This window comes from Manis javanica, chromosome 8 (assembly GCF_040802235.1).
Source record: "Manis javanica isolate MJ-LG chromosome 8, MJ_LKY, whole genome shotgun sequence".
Classification (NCBI taxonomy): Eukaryota; Metazoa; Chordata; class Mammalia; order Pholidota; family Manidae; genus Manis; species Manis javanica.
Genome location: NC_133163.1, coordinates 54,246,790 through 54,262,696, shown reverse-complemented (window position 1 = coordinate 54,262,696; position 15,907 = coordinate 54,246,790).

Genomic DNA, 15,907 nt, shown 5'->3' with positions numbered 1-15,907 from the left:
ACTTCAACTGACCACTGAGCTAAGATTCTGGTATCCATAAATGATAAAACAAAGAGGTACACTCTTTGAGAATGTTATATAGAATGCTCCTGACATCAACCAGAGTAGCTTACACAAGTATAATAGCACAACTAATCATGTTTCGTATTCCAAAGTTCATGAGTCTGTGCCCTTCAAAGCAGAACATTACAGTTAACAAGAGGCAGAAAAAGCTAGGCTCAGGTTCCAGTCCATCATTTACCAGCTCTGTGACTTCAAACAAATTGTCATTGGTTCTGATTCCTCATTTATAAAATCAGGGATAATTAGTTTATTTCATATAATGCAAAAAGTAATGTTTTTAAACATGTAGCACATTATCTGACATGCAATGAGCAATCAATAACTCACAGTTTCTATTATACTATTATTATGAAAGAGAAAAGCAAGAAGAAAAACACCTTGTTATATTTTGAAGTAGGGCAAGCAGTTTCTTGAAAGGATACACTATGCCTAATAAATCTACAGAAGTCTTCTAGTGGCATTCTATTAGAATGTGTGGGTATCAACATACATTAATATGAGAAAAATTATTGGTAAAAGTACTTCCTTTATAGATCCAGTAGTAGTTCATTTATGGATTGTAACTTTTTTTCTTAAGGAACACATAATTATATCTCTTCTAATTATGATAAGCTTTTTCAAAAGTCTAAAAACATGTCTCCAAAGGTGAAATTGTGAACACATGTATCCAAATTCCCACTGTGGCCAAAGGGATAGTACAATAGTTCAGGCAACCATATGCGGGACTTGGAGGCACTCCAAAAGGCCACAAAATCATGAGAGGTTCCACAGATATGCTAAGATTCTTCCCTCTGTTCATAATCTTGAAGCCAATAAACCTAAATTTCTTTTTAAATTTTGGGGTAAAACAAATATTTCAAGTCAGTCAATAAAATGGGGACTGAAATCATTCTATAAAAAATTAAATATTAGATATGCCACTCTCACTGCAGATAGGGTAAAGACAACAGGCCAAAAACTTGTGCCCCCTCTTAAAGCTTCTACCCAGAATCTCTGAAATATCACAGCTGCTCATCTGCAACATATGGTGAACAATAAAGGACTCAAAACAAAAGCCTTGAGGCTAATATATAATCTAAGGAATAGACAACTAATAGCTTTTAAAGTAAAGCAAATTTCCTGGATTTTTGGAGAGAAATTTAATAGAGAAAAAGAAGGATTACCATAGAATGAAATTGTTTTCTTTCTTGGGGAGATGATTTTCGTGTTTTCTCTCTCCTAGGTATATAAATAAAAGGATACTATAAGAGAAAATAAATCTCTTCTTGCCTATAATATCTACCAGAAAGCAAAATCATCAATGGGAACAGAAGAATAGACCAAAAAATTGAAGAAGAAAAAAAAAGACATAGTGAATATAATATACAAGAAAAGGAAAATATCCACAAAAAACATGCCACAAGAGAGTTCATTATGTGGAAGAAACATCATTTTCTCAAGCCTTGAAGATCTCCACTGAACTATGTTCTCTAAAGAATTAATCAAAACTGAAGAAAATAAGCTCAATTAATGGTAGGGAAGAATGGTGTAGAATGAATTGTATACTGTGAAAATTCTAGCCCTGCATGCAAAATCAAAATTTAGATGAAAAAATATCAGAGGAAAATAGCCCCATTAAAAATCAATTCTTGGACTACACCTTGTGGAAAAACTATTGATGTTCAAAACTCTTCTCAGAAACCTAAAAGAAAGCATCAACCTTACTTTCAATTTATTTATCTGAACATTAGTATATTAAGTACTATTTTTTTAATTTTTTTTAACAGATTTTAATGCCAGCAATAAAACACTCCATTTTTATACTGAATTCTCATGCTAAAGCAAAATTCCCTTCATTAAACTGAAAAACTGAAGGGGAGAATTGTCCAGTATTTGCAGCACCACGAAAAAATTGAATCGATATACTTATTGAACCTAAAACCTTAAAGAATAACTGCCAGCATCATCGTTCAACATGCGTACTTCAAATGTTCATCATCAAAGTCAGTTATATATACAGAAAATTAACGCTTAAAAAGAAATTCTCTTCATTTGATTTAATGAAACTATTAAAGACTAAGAGTTTTCAAGATGATTTCAAGGGAAAACATCAAATATCACTGGATGAATTCAAAATCTCACTGAGAAATCTGGAAAAAAAAATTGTTTCCTTGCTGATTTTCATTCTTTACTGAAAAATTCTCCAAGAGGAATCTGAGAAAATAAGATTAGATTTAATTACCAAAGATGACTTTCATGAAATCATTTTGGAGAACCTGAGAGTAAAAATTTTCCCTTACTGCCCAGATAACCACTTTTACATATTTTTCCAAACCTATCTTTCCTGAACTATTGTGTATGAAAGAAAAATTGACTGCAGACTTAACTTAAAAGTGAACTGCATTGTCATTTATCTTCCACACTACCTTGGGACCAAAAAGCAGAATCACAGCTCATGGAAAAATACTACAAGAAATAAAACATAACTGTACCATTTAGAGATGTAAAGACAATCACAACAAGAGCCTGAAACAGGGTTTAAAAGTTGCTCCTTCTGAGGAAGGGACAGGAGATGAGAGAAAGTAAAGATAATTAAAATACTCTAACTTTTAATTTTATGCCATTTTGGACCACACATATGTATTGCATTTCAAATGAAACAACTTAAGAAAGCATTCCCTGGAGGCATGCGATTTTATGATTTTATTTGAACAGGATGTGTGTGTCTTAAATAAAGTGATAATACTGTTCTGTGCCTTACATAATCTTTTAAACAAGTTACCAAATTACAACCTTAATTTAGGCCAAATTTTAACAAATCCTAATATCTAAATGTTTTCTGTTGTCAGAAATTAAAATTCTGTACTTCCATGAGGTTTTACTCTTGGCTGACAGGAAAATTAGAGCCAAGATCAGTGCGCCATCTTGGGTGTCTGTTTGCCTCATTCCCTCTGCTACATTTGAACGATATCTTTTCATTCTATCCCTAATTGCCTTATTTTGCATTACATCTAATCTCATACATCTTCAAGTCTTTTCAGAAATAGGCAGGATATTAATTATAAGAAACAAAGATAAACCAAAAACTTATAAACCTTAAGAACTTATCTGATGACCTAAATGTTGCCTTTTTAGCTCAAAGTTTGTAAAATAGAGAAATTTTACATAAAACCCACAAAATATAAAACTGCTTTAAAAAATAGTCTATTAAAAATCCCACAAAGTGAAAAATGTAACAATGCTCATGTATATTTATATATTCACTAGTAAAAAGATTATAAATAAAAAGCAACAACATTATGGTTTCACTTTTTCAAAATCACAATAAAGTCTACATATTATTTTTAAAAACACAAATTATATTAAATTAACTCTACTATTCTGTATATATATTAGTAACATATATTACATATATATATATACACACACATACACAAACATTCTCTTCATTTTTGAGAAACATCTTTTAAAATTGAGTTAACTATACTGTTTTATTGGGTATATTTTTGTGGGTTTATTTCTCTGGCATGTACACTCTTAATAGCTTTAATACCTAATTTATTTTATTGTTTTTCCCTAAGGTAAGAAAATTTCTATAATCATTTTATGAATCATTTCATCTTCAATTACTCTGTATTATTTCTTATATAAAAAGTTTAGTAGGAAAAAGGTTGGATTTGGATTTCTGTCCTTAGGTTTTGAAGCCAGAGCTTTTTATTCACAATTTTCTAATTAACTAGATGAAATTAGCTATGATTGGGGTAAAAAGTTCTGTCCAAATCCAACTGCTACTCTTTAACAGTATATAGACACTTACTGCTATTACCATTTTTCTCAGAAGAGATTATCTGATTCTTATTCACTATGTTATACATAAAAAAGATTAGCTGAGTTTAAGAAAGATTGATCATTATTCAACACTTGTCTTTTGCTAGAACAATTCCAGTCCTATTTAGGCAAACCTAGAAAGCACTTCCGCTACAGGAATTTGAGACTTTGGCTTGGGCTTAATCTCAAAAATAAAATTGCTCTTGTATTTCTTCTGATTAGTGTCACAAACTATTGTATAAAAGTCAACTAGGCTACACAATGGTTTGATTTCACCATTTATCAAGATGATAAAATCATCAGTTTATTAACTATACCTAAATTCAATTTTTTTTAGGTAGTGCAGATTGGTACTGTTATAAGCAACAGTACTAGAAAATAACACAAATGTATGTGTTATCCATGTTATCTTCACATGTAAAAATTCAGTTCTTATGAAATGCAGATTACTATTAAAGAATGTATAAGTAAACAAAAAATGCATTTATACTTTTACATACTACTGTTAAGCCAATCAAAATTATATGGTACCGTCTATAAAAACATCTTAGAAATGACTATATTTTAGTTACTTAATAAAATGATTGATAACTGTTTCGAGTCTTTAACTTCTAACAAATCAGTCATAAATGGCTGTCAAAGTTACAACGTAGAAAAATCAACATTTGAAAGGTACAATTCTTCACTGGCATGCTCTCTGGCCTCTCCTCCTAGCTGGGGCTATCAATCCCTCCCCTTTTATTTCAGTATCTTGAACCAATTCTGATCTTAAGCAGAATAAGGCATATCCTAACCTGAAATTTGGTATATTATTGGTACTATTTATCTTACAATTCAGATTCATTTTAGACTTTCTTTCCTAAATTCCTTTGAATTTCAGTTCTTATTGTCCTGCATAGTTTCCTGTGTTTCTGTACATTTGCCCCTTTAATTTGGTTCATTAGGATGGTATGCATTAGATTGGATTCCATGCCTAAATACTGACTCTTCACAGTACACCCCACCTTGGTTCCTGGGCCCAGCTTCCTCTGAAAGGGAATAACTAGATAACAAGGGAAGCCGACCAAGTAGAGATTTTTTCCATTCTTGGAAACTCCTAACGATATCTATTCCAAGTCCTTTGCCTGATCTTCTCTGAGCAGGAAGGATTGGCTAATAAAAGAAGACTAATTAGGAATTTTCACCACTCTTGTTAGACTGCCCCACAGATCTATGACTTTGAATGTAAGCAACTCACTTGGCTGGTAAATGAAGTCTAGGCAGCTATTTAGAAGGCACCTCTCAACATACTTGTGTCATTCTCTCCCTGTCATCATGTTTAAAGCATGCTTGATTAGTTGCCATAGTTCCCGTGGCAGGTCATATTTCTTAAAGATATACAACAATAGCTCCCATTTCACATGCTGTTGTGAAATACAACTACAGTACTCCCCATTAAGATGTGGAGTCTATTTCTCTGTCTCCTTGAATATGATCAGGCCTCAAATGGCTTTAGCCAATAGAAAACAGTGCAAGTAATACTACACCGGTTTTAGCATGACCCTTAGTTGGCCTGGAGGAGGCCACTTGGTGCATCTTAAAAGTCAGCCACCATGTTAAAAATGTTAGCACCTTATGCCACCATGCAATAAGAAGCCCAAGCTACGTGGAAAGGCCAGAAGGTTAGACACAGTGGGAAAAGAGAGACGTCAGGGACCTCAAAAGCACTAGACACATGCAAGAAAAAAGCCATCTTGAACAGTCCATCCAGTGGGGTTTCAGATGCAATGGGTCCCAGATACCATCTGAGCCACAACATGAAACACCTTACCTGAAAACCTACCACTTGAACCCAGCCAACCACAGAATCATGAGAAATAGTAATAAATTGTTGTTTTAAGACACTATATTAAGAGAGTGATTGTTACACTGATAACCAGAACTGTAGTATTCATGACTTCAAGGTTTTATAGTCTTCTTCACAGACAGCTTCTGTCTTCACTGTGTATATATGGATTAAAAGATTTAAAATCATAACTTCCCAACAATTCTCTAGGTATAATGCTGGTAGGCGATATGTAAATGGACAGTCATCAAGAGGTTATTTAGAAAAATAATATAGAATAACAACTGTCAGTGGCTTTCAACCTGTCCTGGCTGAAATACACCTAAGAATACAGCACACTACTGTCAATTGCATTTGAGTCACTACTCTTCAGAAAAAGAAGGGAGGAAAGAAGCATATGGAATGGGGTTGAGGTAGAAGCAATAAGATGTTTAGCTTGAAAAGATCCCCAAACCATCTGATATCACTTAATCATCACAGAAATATTTAATGAAAAGAAAATCATAGTTCTATGTTTCCCTATCCATCATGAATGATGCTTAGTGAGTTTGAAAGGGAACTTATTCTTTAAAGGATAAGTGTAAACAGTGATATTTATATACAGTTTATTAATAAGGTGATAGTTATTTTTAAACCAAACTTCATTTTGAGACTTTCTAGTTCCACCTATCATGAAATATAATTTATGAAACTGTAATGTTAATAAGCCCAGTTCCACTATGATTTTGGACAAGTTATAAATCTCTTTGTGCCTTAGTTCCTCCATCTGCAAAAATAGGAGTAATAATGGTAGCTACCTCGAGAGTGTAAAGGAAGTTTGAGTTAATAAAGTACTACTAAAACAGTTTCTGGAAATAGTAAGCACTATACAAGTGTTATAATATTATTTTTTATCTCATTCAGTGTATTTGACATACTTAATTGATGGCAGAATGGCTGTAACAAATCCTGATAAATGGATTTTACTAGGCAAATAGCCTAAGTTCTCCTTAAAGATTAGATAAATGGAAAGTATTTGTTAAATAGGATTCTAAGTAGTGATTACTCTAATTGCTCTTTTAGTCAGTTTTATCAAAAGCAAGGAGGACAGTTTAATTTCACCTCTGTAATTTTTATGGGTGATACCCTAACTCAAAAATGTCAAATTGAGCTGACCCAATTGAAGGAATATACTGCCTCATCCCAAATGAACACCATGGTCCCAGATGACTTGAGGAGCTTCATCTGGACTTTCAGTTTCTTTGAAAAGGGAGTAAAGTTGTCCACTGAAATGTTCTTTGCCTGGTCAAACATTTGATGCAGTAAAAAGCAGCCATAAAAGCTAAAGATAATCAAGACTCAGATACCAGGCCCATCTGTTCTAAAAAGCAAGCACCATAAATGAGTTTGCTAGAATTTTGCTGTTTGTTTTTAGGAGAACATGATAGGAATATTGTATATGTAGCTGTACTTCATCATTCAGTGCTTCTTGCTGCTCACTACCAAAGCTGAGAAACTGAATAGTCATAAAAGGAAAATACTAATAACAACAGACTTGCTAGTTCTTTATCTAACATCTCTTCTCCCATACTGACTTAGTAATTGAATTCCAGTTTTAAAAATTTCAACTATGTATTATAAACATTTTAATTTAATATGTGTAAGGGTAGATATATTCTCCTGTCTTTTGATAGACTGCCCAAGTTCTCTCTTTGAATGTCTCCATTGATTACAATCCTCCATTATCTTCCCTGCATAAATCACACCCATAATTCATCTTCTCAAATTTTCAGGTTCAGTTTCTTTAAAGTGGAAAGACATTTGAGAGGCAATGAGTATACATCTTTTCATAGTTAAACTATTTTTTTCCAGACTTTCACAATTGTTTCCCTACGTCTAACTTCACAATATTTTTTAAATAGAATTTGCCTTCATGGTATATTTCCAAAGTGTGAACTTTATTATCATAGAAACAATCTTATTTTTCCCCCACTTAAATATTATAAGTTTAGGTAATATTTAGTTAAATGACATAATTATATTGACAGGTCAGGAATATACAGGTTTGGGAACAAATATAACTCAATCTTGTTGAGCAAAAAAGTCTCAACTAGGGGGAACAAAAGTGCACAGTCATATTTGAGATGAGCCGCATAACTATGGTGATTCAGCATTCCCATTTATCAGAATATTTGAGAGAGGTAATGAAGAGTTTAGTTTTATCTAACAAGTGATTAAGGAGAGATTGGATATAAGTGATAACCACCTTCTTAATAATCATAGGAAATATATTTTTAAAATATGTATTTCTCTAGCAGCCTTTCTTATCTCTTTAATTTTGCTATTTACAGAAAAAAGACATCCCTGAGACAAAATCTCATGCCTTTATCTCTAGGAGGATATTCAGCTATTAGTCACTGTAATGGGTTGAACTGCATCCCCTGAAAACTGATATGTTGAAGTTCTAATCCCCAGTACTTTAGAATGTGACCTTATTTGGAAACAATGTAGATGCAGTTAGTTAAGATGAGGTCCTACTGAAGTAGGGTGGGCCCCTAATCCAAAATGAGTGATGTCCTTATGAAAAGAGGGAAATTTAGAGACAGAAACACACATATAGGGAGAACACATTGAACGTGAAGGCAGAGATGGAAGCAATGAGTACAAAAGACAAGGAATGCTAACAACTGCCCCCAAACCACTAGAGACTAAGAGAGAGGTAGGGAATAGATTCTTCATGCTTCCCTCAGAAAGAATCAAGCCTGCTAACACCTTGATCTTAGACTGCCAGCCTCCAAAACTGTGATTCAACAGAGTTCTGTTGTTTAGGCTAGTTTGAGGTATTTGTTATGGTAGCCCTAGGAAACTAAGAGTCACTCTTTGGACCAATTTAACCTTAGATTACAGTCAATATTTAGCTTAAATCTGATCTATCTGGTTTCCATTTATTTGTCCTTTTCCACTCTTCATATCTGTCACATTCTCTCTTTAGACAAATATCCTCTTGTTTCTTAACATGACATTATTTCATGTCCTTTCACTACCTTAGTTTCTCTACCCCTAATATGTTCCTAAAAAACGTCTAGTACCTACAACTGAAAATGCCATATGGTCTGGCTAATGCAAAATAGAGCAAAGAAAGATTCACCCCTGTTCCAGACACAATTTTTCAAATGACACAGCCTAAGGTGGCAATTTTGGCAGCCACATTAAACTGTTTAGCCACATTAAATGAAAATCTCAGCTTCTACACATGCTTCTCCTAAGCCATGTGTTTTGTATTTTGTCCTTGTTGCAGCTGATTTCTTTTTTATCAAAGGATAAAAATTTAATGTTTATTTCTATGAAACTTCATTTTGTTGCTCTGCTACATCATTCTAGCATATCAAGTTTGGCTTGGAACCTAATTCATTCATTCATTTAAGTCACTAGTAAAATTGTTGAAATATACAGGGTAAGGACAGATCACTAAGTCACACTAACAGAAATTTTCTCCACGCCAACATTTATCTGTTAAGTGGAAAACTGGGATACACCTTATCAATCAGTTACCAAGAAATGTAGCTGTACTAATAATAAGACCATTTCTCTTTCCAAGTTTAAAGAAACTTTCAGTTACTTTAATAAAAATCAGAAAAGCTTTATGTCTATCCTTCCTCTGATCTACAAGCCTAGTGAAAGACAAAATGGAGATAGTTTGGCATCACTTATTCTTGGAGAAACCAGGCTGACTCTTAGTGATCCCTGCTAAGTAGTGTAACACACATCATTTCTTGAGAAATTGACTTTCAAATTTAGCTGAAATCATATCAGAATTCATTATGTGGCTTTCTCTTCATAAATCTAAATGAGCTTCAAAGTTTAGCATATTTAATATAATCATGATAAAATTAAATCTTAGTTCATTTTAGAAAGTCAACCTGATATGCCTAGAGGACAGATAAAGTTTTTCAATGAAAAATATGTTTCTAGCTTGCAGTAGTTTCAATAGTGTAAAAAGAAGCTGCCAAACATATATTTTTTTAATGTTATTTATCTCAGAATTGAATTAGTGACTTAGAACTTCAGTGCTGCCTTCCTAATAGATATCTAGAGTGCTTTATCCTGATTTTACTTCTAATCTTTCATTTACACTCTTCCCTAGTTACTTGGCTCATTCCATCAGCTCCTTCCAGGATTTTTTTAATAAGATCCCCTGCCCCCTCTCTAAAAAAAGCACATTCCATCACTTTCTATCTCCTTTCTTTATCTTCTTTATAACTTATCACTTGGGATTGTTTTTTATATTTGCTTGTTTAATTATGTATGTTCTGTCTCTTCTGCTAGATTATACTACACAAGAGCAGGAAATATATCTTGTTTTCACAGCTATGTGCCCAAGGTTTAGATTATTGCCTATCATACAGCAAGTTCTCAATAAACATATGTTGATCATAAATGAAAGCATAGACATCCCAATTACATTGTTAAGTAAACACTTCACAACCAGAATAGTAAGGGAAGAAGGTGGGAAAGAGGAGATAATCAACACCACCAAATCCCAACTGAGATAGAATTCTTCAAAACATGTTACAAAATTCATTAAATGCACAAGTTTTTAGTTAAAATTGTGTCCAATCTTTTAGATATATCTTTACTCTTTAAGAGACTTAAAAATATAAAATTATATAGTTATTCAACATTGTTAAAAATCATATAAGAGGATTACAAAATGCAGCCAAAATGTCACCATGTTTGGAATTAATGTTTATTTTCCCATTTGTAATTTAAATTCTTTCTTTAGTTCAAATACTAGAATAAAACCTGATTTGGGGAGAAACTCAGCTAGCCTCTTGCTCGATCTTCCCTTTTACATCTCATCTCCCATCTTTACCATGTTGGAACTGACGCCCATGCATATATCTTTATTGCATGTGCTATGAATCATTATCTTTTCTTTTTAAATATTTTTATTTATTTATTTATTACAACTTTTTAATTAAAGTATTATTGATATACGCTCTTATGAAGGTTTCACATGAAAAACAATGTAGTTACTACATTCACCCATATTATTGAGTCCTCCCACATACCCCATTGCAGTCACTGTCCATCAGTGTAGTAAGATGCCAGAGATTCACTATTTGTCTTTTCTGTGCTACACTGACACTGTCTTCCCCATGATCCCTGCACACCATGTGTCCTAATCATAATATCCCTCAATCACCTTCTCCCTCCCTTCCCACCTGCCCTCCTTCATCCCTCCCCTTTGGTAACTGCTAGTTCCTTCTTGGGGTTTGTTAGTCTGCTGCTATTTTGTTCCTTCAGTTTTGCTTCGTTGTTATACTCCACAAACGAGGAAAATCATTTGCTACTTGTCTTTCTCTGCGTGGCTTATTTCACTGAGTGTATTACCCTCTAGCTCCATCCATGTTGATGCAAATGGTAGAATTTGCTACTTTCTTATGGCTGAATAGTATTCCATTGTGTATATGTACCACATCTTCTTTATCCATTCATCTACTGATGGACACTTAGGTTGCTTCCATATCTTGGCTATTGTAAATAGTGTTACAATAAACATAGGGGTCCATATGTCTTTTTGAATCTGAGAATTTGTATTCTTTGGATAAATTCCTAGGAGTGGAATTCCCAGGTCAAATTGTATTCCTAATTTTAGTTTTTTGAGGAACCTGTATTGCTTTCCACAATGGTTGAACTAGTTTACATTCCCACCAGCAGTGTAGGAGGGTTCTCCTTTCTCCGCATCCTCGCCAGCATTAGTTGTTACTCTTTTCGATGCTGGCAATCCTAACTGGTGTGAGGTGATAGCTCATTGTGGTTTTAGTTTCCCTGATTGTGATAACCATTGTGGTTGCATTTCCCTGATAATTAGTGATGTGGAGCATCTTTTAATGTGCCTATTGACCATCTGAATTTCTTCTTTGGAGAATTGTCTGTTCCTATCCTCCACCCATTTTTAAATCTGGTTATTTCCTGTTTGGGTATTGAGGTGTGTGAATCATTATCTTTTATAATCAGAAAAAGAAAAAAGTTATTTAAATGAGTGGTTATTTAAATAAGTGCCTGGTTTGGGTTTGATTTTAATTTCCAACTTTTCTTGTTTTAAATTGCTAGCATTGTGTTTAATATTTATTAGAAATACATATTTCTTTGAACAATAGATACTTAATGACTACCACTCATCTACTAATAATACCTGAAAGTTCCATGGTTCACGTAAAAAAGAAAATGTAATACTACTACAAATTTGGACGTTAGTATAAAAAAATTAGACTCTTCTCATTGAAACGTGGGAGAACACACAGAAGTTACTTTAATGCTGTGTTGAAATTGAACCAATCAGACAAACTAATGACTAAATAAGCAGTTGATGAATATATATAACACTTATTAATCAAATTATTCTACTGTCAGTTAGACAACTAATATCTTACAATGTAAATTCATTTCAGAGTTTACAAAATAGTCCCATATACTTTCAACTCTGATTTGTTAATGCATCGGTAGATGCCATTTTTACAATCCAAATTTCTCTAGAATGCTCCTTGCCTTTCTATAAACAAAACCGCTTTTACAATGTTGATCTTTTAAAGTCCACTCTCCAAGACAGAAGAGCATACTCACTCTTTTCATTTGCACATCATGGAGAGGGGAGATGACCAGAAATGTATGTAGTGTAGAAAAAGAGATATGAGGTCCAGGGGACATGAGGGTGACCAACTGGTTGCAATGAAATAAAAAATCTATCACTGTCCCACTTCTAATCCTGTCTATGCCCATCTTGACAGGGAACTTCAAAAAATATTGGTTGATCCTTGCCTTTTAGACCATTGTATTGGAAGCCTAAATTCAGGACTCTTTTTGTTCATGAGCCGCACTTCAAAATACATTGTAAAAGAATGACACCAAATAGTGATTAATTGCATTAGAACTAGAGAACGAGTAAGGGTATGAATATAAAAATGTCTTCACCCTCAGATTCCTATAAAATCCAGATCATAAACACAGTAAGGAATGAAGTTCACATATTCTATGTTGCAGTAAGGAGTAAACATATGGGAGAGTTTATAGCGATTTATTTCCTTCTGAGCATCACATTGATTGATGTTAGTGAATTAACCTGGGTAAGCAAATTTTAAAACAAGAAAAAAAAAGGGCCTTGCTATTGGCTATTTTACTCAACCACAGCAAAAAAGAAAAGGAAAAATTATTGTAATAAAATTGCTGAAGAGAACACATATTTATCCATCTATAGAGCCTGTTTCAAGGTTTCATTATTTTAAAACAGCATTATTGATCAGGCTGTGCTAACTGTGCCTTTTGGCAACTTATTTAAAGGAAAACATTTCAATTGCCATAACCTAAAGTACTGTTTACCACTGTAGTTTACACTTAACATATTGTAGTTATTTTTAAAGTTATTGTATTTTGTAATGTTGAGATACTGGTTTTTTTTCTTTTCATTTTAACAGGTCAGTTCTAAAAGTCCCTCACTTATGCTTTCCAGAACAGACCAATGTTTTTTGAGAGGCTGCTAAATAAATAAAAATAATAGAATATAGTGAAATGAGCCAGGCAGAGACAGATAAGTACCAAATGACTTCACTCATTTGTGGAGTATAACAACAAAGAAAAACTGAAGGAACAGAACAGCAGCAGACCCACAGACTCCAAGACAGGACTACTGGTTACCAAAGGGGAGGGGGAGGGGAAGGTGTTTGGTGATGGAAAAGGGTATTAAGGGGCACTATAATTCACAATCACAGTATAGGTAGGTCATGCAGAAGGCAGTACAGCATGGAACATACAATTAATGACTCTATAACATCTTACTACGCTGATAGACAATGAACTGAGGGGATAGGACTTGATAATATGGGTGAATATTGAAAACAGTGTTATTTATGTGAAATATATCAATGACACTTTAATAAATACACAAAATAAATTTTTTAAATAATTAATAAAAAAGAATAAAATAATGAGCATAAAAGCAAGATGAGGAAATAAACATTACAGAAGGTTGGACTGGACCACATAAAATAAAACTATCAATTTCAGTTTCACAGCCTACTAAAAAAAATTGATATGACTGCCTGTTTTACCGGTGTTTAAAATCTTGAATTCTCTAGAGGGCAGTTCAGTCCAAATGTTATTACAAAAGTAAAAAATAATAAAAAACAATTAGTAAAAGATTTGCCAAAAATGATAATATAATCTCATTTCTAGGAGAAAGGAAAGGTTTTGGTCTATTTTAACTTTACTTTGCTGGCTATCAGTATGTATCTCATTTGTTTAGAAATTATATGGATTCTAAGGATGTGTTTCCATGAAAGAGACTTTTCCTGATTAGTAGTGCAGTCATCATGTTAGAAGGGTTCCAGGATGAAATCACAGTTATCTCTTCGCTCCCAGGTAGCATTCATTTTTTAGATTTCCTTAAAAGTTAGGCTCACATGTTTCCAGAAATAGATATTTCACCTTAGCAGCAAACTCCCTTGCAATCAGTAGTACATAGGGGAAGAACACAGACATTATAGTCAGAGCTCTAAGTGCCTGGGGAAAAAAATTATTCAAAGAGAGAAAAGTGAAAGGAGCAGTAGGTGGTAAGGATTTAAAGCAGAGAGGAAGAAAGAGAATGAGCATATGGAAAAAGACACGTACATTTGTGAAAAGGAACAGGATTTAATTGAAATACTTATTTTATATCTCATCTTTTTACTGAAAGTTTTAATAGGACAAGAATATTAATATTATCAAATGCTTAACTTTTTTAGGAAAAGAAACCTATTGAGACCATTACTGACATTACAAATAAATCTAGATTTACATTTTACGGATATCTAATCTAAAAAAGAAACTTTTTTTTCAACATCATTATAAGGTGGGCCTTTATAAAATACTGACATGTTTTGAAACCCATTCACAGGGATGTACAAGTGGCTTACCATGTGATGTTTTCAGAGAAGGGTAAGCTAAACCTTAATACATTATTAAAGTGATAGTCTCAACTAAGTTAGTTGCTAAAAGGTAAATTTTCAATCTCACTTGTTAGAAATTATCCACAAATCCAGTCTATTATATATATAATAATACATAATCATCCAGAAAATGTTTACTGCATTCTGAAAATGATCTGTTACAGAAATGACAAGAAAACTGCACTCTAAAGGAAGACAAATTCTATAGCATATTTTACACATTGGATATAATTTTGCTTTTGTAGTAGAGAGGGAATGAAAAATCCTTTTGCTTAAAATATCACCTACAGCTATTCAACCTTGCAAAATTCCTTCCTGGATGATGTGTGTTTATTTAGCTTCTCAGCATAGTGCACTGAGTTAGGATTAAGAGTTGTACAGAAATTTGAGTGACACAAAAAAGCATGTTTCCTTGTCCTTGTAGCAATCATGCAGTGACATGAGTGGTATTAGCTGTATGACCTTGAGAATCTAATTTCTAAAACTGGTGAAGCACTAGTTTTGTATCCAGTGTGCTTAGTGCATTATAACAGGTTGTTCTCACCCTTCAATAACCCTGAACACATTTCATTTCACTGTACATAATGGATCTAGGGTACAGCACAGACTGTGTGTGAGAGCACATATGTGCATGGCAGCCATCTACAAGACATGTCTTTATAAAATGACTACAAACCTAGCAGAAAATCACTTAAACTTGTTCCCTGAAGACATAGTAGGGCAGCAGACAATGCAATGTATATAAACCCTCTGGTCTTTCACTCTGTTGCAGAATATTACATAAATTCGAGAAGCTGTCAAGTGCCTTGCAAGTGCCAATGAACAACCTGAAACTAGAAACATTGGGGCCTTGAGTTGCAAAAGCTGTCTTTTAAAGGTTCCAGCTGTCATCTTCCTCGCATCAGTGAAGCATATTAGTCTGTTCCATATTGTTTGATAAAGCTGTAGGTAATTATCTTCTTATCTCCATAAATGTTTTCATAGGAATTATTTATGAAGTGGCAGTGTTTAGTGGGAAATAGTAGCTAAACTTTCTGACTATGAAGAAAAATAGTGTACCTGGTACATAAAAAGCTCACATCCTTTCAGAATTTGGATAATCACCAAAAAAGCAATTCACATGTAATGTTACTGCCTTGTGCAGTAAACAACCTGAACAACCATATTTGCCAGACTGGGAAATCACTTAGGTTGTTACTCTTATTATTATCTAATAATATGTGACATTTTTAAAAAAATCAATACTCAT